At 45.6% G+C, this 8,730-nt stretch overlaps 1 long non-coding RNA gene across 3 annotated transcripts in view; it reads right to left on the bottom strand.

Annotated features, from left to right (window-relative positions):
• Positions 1-6,017: 6,017 nt before the first annotated feature.
• LOC141643479 (uncharacterized) overlaps positions 6,018-8,730 on the bottom strand; it is a 32,024-nt gene continuing 29,311 nt past the window's right edge. The window contains exon 13 of one of the 3 annotated variants that reach the window (XR_012543715.1): positions 6,018-6,330. This is a non-coding gene — a long non-coding RNA (uncharacterized LOC141643479). The remainder of the gene's footprint in view (positions 6,331-8,730) is intronic. The other 2 variants (XR_012543714.1, XR_012543712.1) reach the window with 2 other exon arrangements.

Below are 8,730 nucleotides of genomic sequence, written 5' to 3'. Positions count from 1 at the left end.
ACATATGTTCAACGGCGGTCAAAACGTAAACTCCGTTGCCCCGGTAACTAGCCGGGAAGAGACGAGTGAAACGCGACTACCCTCGGCAAATTAAGACCGAGCTTAAAGACGTTAAACACAGCAGATACGCATTCTAACTGCCTCGGCCAAGCCGAAGGTAAAAACGAAAAAGCGCTCAATTAATTAACGCAACTACCCTCGGCAAATTAAGACCGAGCTTAAAGACGTTAAACACAGTTGAGATACGCATTCTAACTGCCTCGGCCAAGCCGAAGGTAAAAACGAAAAAGCGCTCAATTAATTAACGCAACTACCCTCGGCAAATTAAGACCGAGCTTAAAGACGTTAAACACGGTTGAGATACGCATTCTAATCGCGCCTCGGCTGAAGCCAAAGGTAAAAACGAAAAGCGCTCAATTAATTAACGCCCGAAGACAAGTGAAGGGATAAACCAAATGCCACGGCCCAGCCAGAGGCAAAGCAAGCAAAATTCTCATTAAGAAAAAGATAACGAGTTACAAGAAGGAGAAACACAGACGACGGCCGTCCCCTTTGGGATAAGCCAAGACTCTACCTACCAGGGTCTTACAAAAATACAAGGAAAAGTAAAGCAAAAGGTTTGGACTTTGGTTCTTTGAAGCGCCAAAAGGATGGCGGGGAGAAAAGGCTTAATAGTTGGCCCCGAATAGCCGGGCTATCCGAGACGCCGGTGAGCCTGGTGACGACCGCCCGTCTCCCTATGCCTCGTTCTTTGCTTGCCCTTACCGCCATCGCGGCGTTACCCTCGGTGAGCGGCTTAGGTGCAATCTGGGCGACCTTAGCATCCTCGGCTTTCTTGGCGGCCTTAGCATCCTCAAATGCCCTTATCCGCCGACTTTCTTAGCGACCTTAGCATCCTCAAATTGCCTTATCCGCCGCAGACTTTCTTAGCGACCTTAGCATCCTCAGTGCCTTGATCCGGCGGCCTCCTCCTTGGCGCCCTCGTCTCCTCTACAAGGGCCGCCTTTGCGGCGGTCGCCTCCTCCTTCTTGGCCCTCGCATCCTCGGCGGCCTTATCCGCCGCAGCCTTCTCTTTAGCCTCGAGCCTATCGTCGAACAGCTCGTCAAATTTTGTCCACAGAAAGGAGCCATCCGGATAGACCTCATCTATCACCTCCCGAAAGCTTCTTCGGTCGGTCCCTATATCGAGCACACATGCGAGGGAGAATCGTGCTTTGAAGTGTCTCAATATCCTTCTCCCTTTGGGCAAGGATAGCACTAGTCTCCCTATGCGACTCTGCTTGGAGCCGATACGCCCTTTTCGACTCCTCCCTTTGGGCGACAACAACGTCGTAGCCGCCCTTGTACCGTCCCGTTCCTCCTTCAACTTGGCGGCGGCGGAGAATCGGCCTCCTCTACCTTGGCCTTCTCGGCCGACGGCGAGCTTCTCAATTTCCTCGACCCGCGCTTGTGCGGCAAGGAGGTCAAGCTTAGCCTTCCCGGCCACCCCATTTGCGGCAACAACATCGAGCCTCAAATGCTCTATCAACGGTCCCGTCTCGGCCAAGGCCTTTTCCCTCCCTAATACGAGAGCCGGCGGATCGGACCAAATCCCAATCTTCTTGCTCAGCTTTGTACCCTCCGCTATGAGCCGGTCGTTGGATATCGACGCGAGTACGGAGTCGACATTTTTTCCCGCCGCCGCATGGGCCTCTTCTCAACTCGCCGCTCGAATGGGGACAGATGCGCCGGTTGATCTACAAAAATTCAACCAAAGAGTCCACGTCAACGTTCATGGACATACCCGAGAGCCGGTCATCAGGTATATCTAATGAGCCGGCTAAATCTGAGCCGCAAGTTAGATCTCATGCGGAGGGCTTGCTCTTCTTGGCCGGTTGACCCGTTTCCTCGGCGCTGGCATTAACATGAGCGACGGAAGCAGAAGCATCGGTGGCATGGGTAGATCTTTTCCTCTTAAGCCTAAGCGGAGATCCCTCAGCATCGGAATCCTCTCCATCGACAATGTCAACGACCTCCACCTCTGGTGGAGGCGGAACTGAGGTTGACACCGTCGCCGCCTTAGACTTGGCTTTTCGGACCCGGCGAGGCAAGGCAGCAGCTACCTTGGCCTGGGCCGCCGTCTCGTCCAAGCCCTTCAGGAGGTCAGTAGGCGACGGACGGCGGTCATTCACATCGACCTTCGGATTCTTCTCCGTAACATTTCCGTCTTTGTCCAGCCCCATCTTCTCGAGGAATTGCTCAGACAGAACGGGACCAAAGTGCTCTGTAAAAGAAACGAAGTGAAACTTAGACAAAGGGACATGTCAAGATACAAACAACGAAAAACATTAAAGCAGAAATGGGCCTCACACCGACCCCACTCACCCTGTGCTAGGGCCGGTATGAGGCCGACATAGCAAAGCGGCTCGTCCATCAAGATGATTTGCGTCGGGGGCAACCAAACCTTCGGCGCCCCATCATCATCGACCTCGAAAAGCTTCGATGCACCTTCTCGTCCTCATTAAGATAGACATTCGCGGCGTCCATCTTATTCTTGCCCTTGGGGATCATCTTCTCACGCTCCCCTTTGCTCTCGCACCGCAAGTTGACGCGATGCTCAAAGGACCGAGGCAACAAATAATCATCTGGGACCTCGACATACACCCACCGTTCTTTCCAGCCCTTGCGGGAGGAGAGCTTAGACACGGTGAGATAGCCTGGCTCGATCTGGACGCTATACCACCCCCGGCCGCCTTGAACATTCATTCGAAGGAAATGCATCCGGCGGAATAAATTTACCGTTGGGATCACCCCCCTAAAGCGGCACAGCCACACAAAGCCGACTATAGTCCTAACGGCAAACGGGTGAAGCTGTGCCACTGCAACGTTCATCGCCTGTATTATGGTGGAGACGTAAATATTGAGAGGAAACCGGAGACCATACTCCAGGTGTCTCATATATACGCCGATGTGACCCGGAGGAGGGCAACAGACGGTCTGATCCTCTCTAGGGATGACAATGTTGTACCCCTTGCCAAAAAGAAGTGCTCTTCGAAAAATTCGAGCCGAGCGGCGGGCGAGCCCATCGGTCCAAGCACGATTGGGGCCGATGGTACAAGCATCGTAATGATGCAAGACTGTCGCCCTCTCCGCACCGGAAGGATTCCTTTCCTCATCATCGTCATCATCCTCCCACTTTGCTCCCGAACTCTGCGGTCAACTTCAGGGGAAGGAGACCTAGGGCCCCTCGACCTTAACGGAATTGCGGCTACCGCCTCCTCCTCATCAAAACGCGACGGGAACCCCGGCGCATGGGTCTTGGGACCGGCGTCGATAGAAGACATGGTTCACAACAATTACTTAAACAAAACAAAAAGTTGAAAAGATTTTTTGGTTTACCTTGAAGAAAAGTGCTACGCCGACGTAAAAATTCTGAAGATCGGAAGAGAGGGAAAGACTTGGAATTTTGGAAAGAAGAAAATTTTTAGAATGAATGAAATTATTAACCAATTTCACTTCGAGATCCGTATTTATAGGCAAAGGCCCATAAAGGAGGACCAATCAAAACGCAGCCCATGAAGCGTCGGCCAATCAACGAAGAGACACATGTCGCATGCATGCATACACGGAATGTCAATCGACGCAACAGTTGAATGTCAATCAAAGCAACAGTAACCAAGCGTCTTCAACACGCCCCTTCATATCCCTTTGCCTATTCACCTTCCTCAAAGAAAACTCCTAAAGTATCTATTCTCCGCCGGCAACACGACTAACCAAGCTAGGTAGCACCGGCCGGGGGCAATCAAAAATACACCGCACTCTCAACCTTGGGTCCGCCGGAAGCAAAGACTTTCTCTTCCACATTTTGATGTCCATTACACATCCATGTGGAGGGGGATACGATGCGGCCTAACAAGAACCACGCCGATGCTTCAGAAGAAGCCGATACCAGAAATTTTGCAAAAAAATACTTGCACAGAATATACACTCAGCATACATCGGAGCCCATACCACGGCATAGACTACGCTGGGGGGCAAATTGATGGGGCATATTCTCAGGCCCGTGACCAAGTCAACATATTGAACGAGGTCAAAGATATCCACAAGAAGCCAATGACTTAGACATCCCGGCCGATGCGGCCTTTCGGCTGCCCGGCCACCGGTCTCGGCATGGCAACCTACCCAAGGGGCACCTACCCGCGTACTCATATCCAAGAACCCTCGGCATGGAGTCAACCAGGCTCGCCGGCCTGCCATAGGTCCCTCGGCCGAGGGTAGATCAGTCTTTTCACCTGCTGTGCCACTTGGCCCACTTGGCCACTACGTGACAAAAGGTGAAAGTCTATAAATACTCCTCAATCCTCATTGAGGAAGGGATCCGGAATCTAACCTAAGAACCCCTTAAATTGGTATTATCTCTCTCATCTCTCTACAATACACGTCATCAAGCAACATACCACTTAATCACAATAAGTTCACTGACTTGAGCGTCGGAGTGAGTACGCTTGGCACAAAGCCAAGCCCTCAGTTTGCTCATTGTTGCAGGAGAGGCCGAGGAGAGCAGTCAAGGCTAGAAGAGGCATTATTCGACAAAGCTAGCGTGGTAAACAAACCTACTTCGGAATTCATACCCGGAACAGTATAGGATGTGGATTTAAACTCTTAAATATTTGTGTTTTGATTTTCCTTCCGTCAAAGTAGATTATTTATTTTTATCCCAAAAATCATCAAATATCTACTTTCTTGTGTGATATTCCCTCTGTTTGAATGGATTCTTTACGAGTAATTATGAAATAACGACCACTATAAAAGAGAGTCTTCTTAATTTTTGGGATATAAAAGAAGAAGAAGAAGAACAAATTCACATACGAAAATTAACTTGCAAAATGACATAAACAACATATCAAATGGAAATATAAGTAGATATCAAAGACATGCAAATATAGAACAAGTAAATAATTCATCTAGATGGATAAGACAATGTGGTAAGTATTTTTACCCGTCTTTAGTATGTACGAAGTTAGCATTTGATCCCAAAAGTGAATGCGAACGAGAAGAGGCCGAAACGAATGAAATTTTATCATTGTGAACTTCAACAACAACTAACGAGAAAGTTCAAAAAGTATATTAACAAGCAATGAATAGGTCCGCATATTGACAGTTATTGAATGGTGTAATTGAGGTGAAGTGTTGTACTTACTTGCACCGTTGTACACGGCAAAATTTTGGCCGACAAATAAATAAAGGGTTTAGACACTTTGAAGGTTAGAAAAAAAGTGAGATAAGATACCAATAATTCATCTCACGAGTTTGTTATAGATATAGTTTTTTAGTAAAGTTTTTATGAGTAAACGATTATATTCTACGTATAAGATAGTAAGATAAGAAATTTAAAAAAATATTCTATGTATACAACATTCTTGATTTGAGTTCATTGTAAATTTATGAGTAAGTTACATTGCACTACGAGTGTACATCTCAAATACAGTATATCCTCAGATTCTTCACTAAGCTAGATATATAAGTACAACTATTTTGCAAATTGTAGAGATCTCCAAAGATGAAAAGAAGCGGAGTTCGCTAAGATACTCCAATAAGAGAGAGTCGTACAAGGTGGTTTTATCAGCTAATGAAGAAAAAAGACATGATTTGTAGTGGTTCGAAAAAAAGTGCATAGATTTATTTAATTCTGTGATTATAAGTGAAGCATTATTTTCTCGGTAACTTCGACCCATGCTCCAAAGCCAATTTTTATTTCAAAAATGATGAGCGCCTAAATTGAGGGAAAGGGGAAAAATGGAGAATATTATTAATCGGACAAGTTGAACCAACAAGTTGTAATTTATGTGCTATTTTCGTGCATTGCACGGGATTCAAAACTAGTTAAATTTTAAATTTGTCGAGAGAATTGTTCAATATGTAACCATTTAAGCAACATAATTTGTAAACCCGTTCAAGTAACATCTACTCCACAAATGGTTACATATATATGGAGTACAATCATTAAAATGTATGTATAGTTATCTGGTATATCATCATTTAAACAATATTGGTATAAATTTTACAATCATTAAAATGACGACATATTATACTTTTATACTTGTTGACAGAATTGTTAAATATGTAACCATTTTTAAACTTTAAATCAAAACCGCTTTCATCTGATTATTTAAAACCTTCAAATTGGTCTTCATCGGCATCTTCTTCACCTTCAAATTGTTTGTCGATGGAATGCTCTACATCTGATTCCTCCACTTCTGAACGCTTTCATCTGTTTCCATTGCGGCATTGTCCACATTTGGTTCTCGTCCACTCTTTACCAAAAACAACAAACCAAGGAAATCAACAGACCTAGAAAAATAAAACAACAAAGCAAGTAAATCAAACAACAAACCCAATCAAACAAGAACCCCTAAAAATAAAACCCAGAAAATCAAACAACAAACACTTCAATATCATGTTATCATTTATGTTTCCATTGAAGTTTATCAACATGTTTCCATTTTTACTGTTACAAGTATCCATTTTAGTCGCTTTTGTTAACATATTTCAATCACTAATCATCAACCTAAAACAATATAATAAATATGTTGCCATCTAGTTAAACAATATATTACCAGTTATTAGTTTCAGTATTAGGTTTAAGCAGTATGTTCACCTACATGAGTACAATTTCCGAAACTTTCTTACATATCATTTATCTTCGTCGTCCTTTTGTTTTCATACATTCTTTTAATTCATATCAACTTCAAAATCATTGTGATTTAACTCATTTTGAAAGAGATCAATGAAAATGATTTTTTTTCCCATTAATAACACTAGGAATTGTTAAAAGAACAAGTCAACCAAGCTAATTGTCAAAGTCCACACTCCTTCAATTGTGGAACAAATCTCTCGTGTTTGTTTAGCATATTCCATATACATATTATTCTCTATTATCTTGTAATTAGTTTAAGTTGTTACCTCTTTTCTCTCCTAAAAATGTCTAGTGTATCTTTCCTAACCTAGCTTAGCTTGTATACAGTAGTATATAAACAAACCCTTTGTAACTCTTTTTGATCATCAATACAATTACTAATATTCACATATATCTTATATGGTATCAAGAATCACATCGATCCTTGTGCTAATCACCGTTTTCGCTGCTTTCCTCACCATCGATATACCTATGGCAACCACTAGCACCCAAATCCCTAACTCCGCCGAACCAACCAAACCGCTCATCTCCGTTTCCTTCCCTACATGCACCAAACTGACCCCTACCAACTATCGAGCATGGCACTACCAAATAAGCCGTCTCTTCCTTGGCTTCGGCCTCTTTTCCTATCTCGATGGTACCACCACAGCCCCACCCAAAACCACCACTCCCACGCCCACCACGGAAAAACCCAACCCCGAACCCGTACCCAACCCTGCCTATGAAAACTGGTTCCGTCAAGACCAACTGATTTTAGGAGCCTTAGCCGGTACCCTTGATGATGCCGTTGCACCCGTCCTATTAGATGCCACCACATCCCAAGAAGCCTGGACTACCCTAGCAACCACCTACGCCAACCCGTCTCGCGGACATATCCTTCAATTAAAGGATCGTCTTCGAACCATTTCTCATACGGGAAAAACCATCTCTGAGTACATGCTTGCCATCAAAAAATGTAAGACCCAACTAGCACAATTAGGAAAACCCGTCGACCCCGAGGACATTACCTCCCATATAACTGGCGGCCTTGATTACAACCTATATAAACCCGTCATCGATGCGGTTCGCGCTCGAGACTCACCTATCTCATTTGAATTATTCCATGAGAAATTAATTCAACATGAGCTCACTGTCAAAAACCAACCACAAACAACCACCACTGCCGCCTTTACACCCTCGGCTCACGCGGCCTACCATCGCTCTTACACCAATAATCAATCTCGCCCACCCAATTCAAACCACAACAACCAACCTCGTTACAATTATCAACACCAAAACACCTTCAACAACCGTGACTCCAATAGCACCAACCCGACCCCAAACCCGTTCAAAGGACGTTGTCAATATTGTCGCGCCCAAGGTCATGTCATTCGTGATTGTCCAGATTTTAAAAAGGATTATCCGAATGTCGTTTTCCCACCACCACCCACCCGTCAGTCTCGACCCCACGATCACTAACCGCTTTTATACCTCGCGACATGTCCGCTTCGTTGAGCTGGAATTTCCTTACTTAGCCCTATCGAACTCCACGCTCGAACCTCTCCATACTCCCACTCAATGGTGTACTCTTACTCTACCCCTCCTACCCCCTGCCCAGCCGCCAATCGAACCCCCTTCTACCCCTCCTTCACCACCCGTGACACCACCAGACTCCCCACCCCCTGACTTGCCACCCGTCACTCCCCCTCCCTCCCCCTCTCCTCCACCACCTCCTTCCCATTCCCATCGCACCCGTCTCTCCAACAACATCATCGTTCCCAACCCCCGCTACTTTAAAACCAACAAGACTGCCCAAACTGCCTCTCTTTCCCTTCACCACACAACACCAACAACAACCAAGCAAGCTCTCCTTCACCCTCAATGGCGTCAAGCCATGGTGGATGAGTTCGATGCCCTCACCCGAAACCAGACATGGACCTTAGTACCACCCACTCAAGCCCCTAATGTTATTGGTTGCAAATGGGTATATCGAATTAAATACAACCCCGATGGTAGCCTCAAGCAACACAAGGCCCGACTTGTTGCCAAAGGATTCCATCAACGACCCGGTATTG

The sequence above is a fragment of the Silene latifolia genome, chromosome 2 (genome assembly GCF_048544455.1).
Source record: "Silene latifolia isolate original U9 population chromosome 2, ASM4854445v1, whole genome shotgun sequence".
Taxonomy (NCBI): Eukaryota; Viridiplantae; Streptophyta; class Magnoliopsida; order Caryophyllales; family Caryophyllaceae; genus Silene; species Silene latifolia.
Note: the sequence above shows the minus strand (reverse complement) of the source record. Positions and strands in the feature narration are given on the sequence as shown.